The sequence below is a fragment of the Plectropomus leopardus genome, unplaced genomic scaffold, assembly GCF_008729295.1.
Source record: "Plectropomus leopardus isolate mb unplaced genomic scaffold, YSFRI_Pleo_2.0 unplaced_scaffold26364, whole genome shotgun sequence".
NCBI classification, from domain to species: Eukaryota; Metazoa; Chordata; class Actinopteri; order Perciformes; family Serranidae; genus Plectropomus; species Plectropomus leopardus.
The window spans coordinates 226-5,128 of NW_024628673.1; the positions used below are offsets into that span (position 1 = coordinate 226).

General features: G+C 33.8%; 1 long non-coding RNA gene across 1 annotated transcript; it reads left to right on the forward strand.

Moving 5' to 3' along the window:
- Positions 1-1,228: 1,228 nt before the first annotated feature.
- Positions 1,229-4,482, forward strand: LOC121966936. The gene is made up of 3 exons (XR_006107633.1): positions 1,229-1,337; positions 2,461-2,542; positions 2,657-4,482. It is a non-coding gene; the product is annotated as an uncharacterized LOC121966936 (long non-coding RNA).
- Positions 4,483-4,903: the final 421 nt, after the last annotated feature.

A 4,903-nucleotide genomic window follows, 5' to 3' on the forward strand; every position in this document is an offset into this window, starting at 1 on the left:
TCTTACGAGACATTTCTGTTTATAGATTTGGGAGCACTGCAGAGGTACAGTGGGTTGGTACTGCCGCCTCACAGCGAGAGGGCAACAAGATTCAAGGATTTAGCAACATATAAATCAGTATACTGACAGCTGTCCTTATGCATTGGATCAATAGATCTTTGCATAACTAGAGTGTTCACCTCTTAACAAGTAATACCTTAGGACGTTCTTTTCAATTATCTTTTGTTATTTAGTCATGAATACTTAATGTTACAGAAAAAAGTAATAAAATAAAATAGAATATAAAAAAAAGAATTTTAAAAATGTGACATCATTTTAAATATGAAATTATGAGATTTGCAAATAAAGTCTTCTGGACATTTCCCCCTTTTTGATAAGATCTAATAATATCTAATCTCCTCAGAGCTTATTTTCATTTCATTTTCTTGTCACCTTATTTTTTTGCAATTTGCTGGACATTTCTTGCCAAGTTCTTCATTGCTTTTCGCCCCATGTTTTCAGATGAAATCAATTCTTCTCAGGTTCCAGATGTTTAAATTGTGACACGCATCTGAATGCAGCACAAAAAAAAAAATTTAAAAAAATCAAGGTTTCAAAGGGTTAAAGCACTTTTTTCAAAGTTTTGAAGTTACAGTAGTACTTCATTAAATGCATTTGGATAACTATGAGATACTATGAGTGATACAAAAACCTCTAATATAAGAAAACATATTCCAGTGCTCATTTTTTCAAGAAAAACCCTGACCATGAGTAATCTCTGATGCAGTTTGACTAAATATTCTCCAGGAAATTCAATTAAAATACCATGAAACTGTCTGCGAAAACTGTGACCAAAACACAAACTACACTGACTACATCTTTACTGCCACAAAACAAAAATAACAAGTCTAAAATGTGACTTTAAACCAACGACTGTTTTCAATAAAAGACTTAAAAACTAAATCCAAATTTCTTGTCAAACACTGATAAACTCTTTCTGTCTCCTACTTTAGTACTTATAAAGTAAGTTTTGCACTATGGTCATAGTAGATATTATGCACAGACTTTCTCGCTACATTGTGCTTACAACAAACATTTGATTCTGGTGACCTCAGCCTTGTGCACTCAATATTTATTTTGTCAGAGTTTTGTGTCATTGCACAGTTTGTTGTGATTATTGTGTTTGATCATTATGGATTAGTCCGCTCATGGAGTTCCTCTCTCGTCATTCATTCTCTCCTCTCAGATAGAAGACACCTGTTTCAGCTTGACACTTTTTGGGGAGGGCTACTCTGAGGGTACAGACCCCGCACAGGGCCGACCCAACGCAAAGATCTGCACTCAGGTCATCGGAGCAGGTAAAATGCCACAACTACAGTCGGCTGGTGTATAATGCACCTGCAGGCACCAAGTTGTGTCAAATATGTAGGGATAGCGATCATACAGTTCCCTTGTAATTATTTTTCATTATTCATATTTTGTGTCACTACTTTGTTTTTTCTACTATGTAGTAGTGCTGTTAAAAAGACCAATTCAAATTTTAGCATCAAAGATTTGTTGTGTCTAAACCAATTTTTGACTGTTGCTTGTATTATATCCACATCTAGTCAGTCGTTTTAGTGATATTTTTTTTTTCTGTTGCGTGTGCGCGTATATGTGAGCATGTGTCTGTCTGCAGCTAATCTCTACTGGATCAATCAGCCTCATGTTTTGTCTACACATTAATGACTGTATGCTCAAAGAACCTCTCATGGTTGCAGCTGCTGTCAGTTGTTTAAAAACCTGTTTTAATGATCATCATCAGCTGCTGACGTGGCAGCGACCGTACATTTTCTGAGAATCAGCTCTACTAAAAACAATATTGACCATCTGTTGCTGCAGTGGCCAACTGGATTTTTTTTCACACTGCGACCAACAAGAAAATTAGCAACATATTGAGACAATCACGGAAAACATGAGAAATATATTTATTATATTGTAATTCATTCCTATGCATGCTTCCCAGAGTAATCACCATTCACACCTCTTCTGCTAGCAGTGTGGGGTGTCTCCCTCTTCTCTTGTGCCATGTTTATATATTATATATTGTTTACTTTATTGATGTATGCCATTGTCTATATTCAGTTTTTATTTGTTTTTAAGTTTTATTTTTTTTATATTCAAGAAAAGTCACTGTTAAAAGGACAAGTTATCTTAAGAGTTCAATCAGTGCATGATGTTTCCAAAGTCACAGAGAGTGATGCGTTATATGATTTTGTTGTCAGTATCGACCAAAACAGTGCTGCAGTTTCTGCCATGTCAGTAGGATGTTGTTGTTTTTTTAATGCGATTTATTGAATGTAAGAAAAGTATAGAACCTCACCAGACTTGCCCTTTAAGGACTTGAACTATCAATGTGTTTTTGTGCTGTAAACAATGCTTTGCAACATTTAGACTCTGCAGCCTCTTATCTCAATATTTGTGTCTTTGCTGTGTTGACAGAGCCTGGGTATGTAGCTACAGTTTCTGCTATGGTGCAAGCAGCCGTAACGTTGCTGAATGAACTGCACTCTCTCCCCAGGAGGTTAGTTTAACCTGTTTTTTCTTTTTTGAGCCTTTTATCTTCTCTGTGTCAGTCTTTCCTTTTTCTTATAGTATTATCCCACATTCTCTCCCTGTCTGGTAATGCTGTTAACAGGGGAGGGGTGTACACACCAGGAGCTGCCTTCTATAAAACCAGCCTCATCGACCGCCTCCATAACCACAGCATCAAGTTCTCAGTCAGAAACTAGCCCTTTAACAGTGACACTACTGTAAAGATCACGCCACCTTTCAGTTACAGTGTAATGGTTTTGTATTGATGCTCACTAAAGATGTTGGCCAACCTTTCATCCAGTCAATATTACCACATTTTATGAGTGTCGCTGTAAAATCGCTGAACCCTGCATCTATTGCTTGTTTGTTAATTGGTTTATTAATAGTGACAGCTGGTAAAATACATACTAAAACCTCGAGAGTTTCAATTTCCCCTTTTTTAAAACATCAAATAAAGTTAAACCAAACTTATCAGGAAAAATTAACCCTTGAACCAAAATCTGAGTGACAAGAACTACTTAAATTGTCAGACTTTTTTAAAATTTGACTTTATAAAGGGGATGGGGGTTATGACCTATACTGCAGCCAGATAACAGGAGATTGAGACGTTTTGACTTCACATCTGTGGCGCTATCATGTCATCTGTCTTTGTCAACATCTTACGTTTTAGTCAAATTGGAGTGAATTCAAAGATCTCAGTCAACATGTGAATTTGTAATTTAAATGTAAAAAATGAAAAAACCTTATGTCAATATTCAAAGCACTCTATTGCAAAAAAATATTATTGAAAAGAAACTTTTAAAAGTACTGTGCATTTGTTTTGTTTTATATTTTGAATATTGTTTATAATCAATAATGTAGTAAGTACTGTTATGACACATGATAAAGCTCCTGTTCAGCTGCTTGACAAAGTCTCTGTCTATGATCCATGTTTTCTAATTTTTGTATGTAAGAGACAAATACCTCTAAGTGTTCTTACAAGCTGTGGGGAAAGGACATTATTTTCAGTTTTCTTAAAAATGTATTATTGTCTCAGTAGAGTACCAGAACCACAACTGAAAAAAGTCCCCGGTAAATGCACTATTTACTGCTGAGTAAAACTGGTAAAGACCACAAGAGGCATTTTTGACCCCTTTAAAAGAAAATTAAGCATTATTAGTGGGAACCAATATAATAGGGTAGAAAAGTCTCTAAGGACTGAGTGTTTTTGGCCTTTTCATGTGACTTGTTGAGTACTTTCAGGTCTTTGAACTTAATGTATAAAGTTAAATGCACAGAAGAAAAATTTAAGATTGTTTATTGATGGATTTTTTGTGTACATTTAACCAGGAACTGCAATTCAGTACAATTTTGAAGTAGTTGTGCTTTACTTGTGCATTTATTTATTAATATATTATACTTATTATAGTTATTATACCTATAATACAAATTGAATAAAATCAACAAATGACTGATGTATTCCTATGGATAAAGATAAGACTGCATTAATACCTTCTACATTGGAGCATGTAATTTAAAAAAAAATGCAAAGCAAAACAAACAAAAAAAACAAACAGTATAATACTATTATTAAGTCCCTTAAAAATAATGTACATATGAATGCATCTTTAATTATAATTTAATCGCTTACTATACAGTAAGTATGATTGTGAAATGGGCCAGTCTAGATGATGTATACTTTTACTTTTTGTATCTTACATATATTTTGATGATAGTATTGTTGTACTTTTACTGAAGTAAAATTTAATATGCAAGACTTATTTGTAATAGAGCACTAATACACTGCAGTTTAAATATGTGAGTAGTTCTATCAGTCCATTTTTAAATTAATTCAATTTTTAGGAGGTGGATATGGTGATCCTGAAGGTCAAAACATGACAAAATTTAAGAAAACTACAAAATTTCACAAACACAATATTTTATTAAACTCAACATATTTTTTGAGTTATGTGGTTTTTTTTTTTAAATGTTGTTGGCTTCTGGAAAGTTATTTGTTTTAAAATATTGTCTTTTGACCACCAGGGCCGCTGTAGTTTGATGAATATGAGCAATGATTTGTCAGCCTGATAGCAGTAATGGGTATAAGATGATGGAAAACCTCAAAGTGAAGTTTCTTTTGCATAAAGTCTGAAGCAAACACATTTCACATGCAAAGCTGTCTTTATTTTTCAAGCAGGAAATGTGCAGAATAAAGTGATACAGAGCCTCAATATTCAATACCTGATTAAAATCATTGTTGAAGAATAAAAGGGCAAGGAGCTTTATTGTGAGCAAATTAGTTTGAACAATGTATCCATGACATTTTATCTATTACTTTTTATTTTCTTGCTTTGGGTTTCAGTTTACTGTG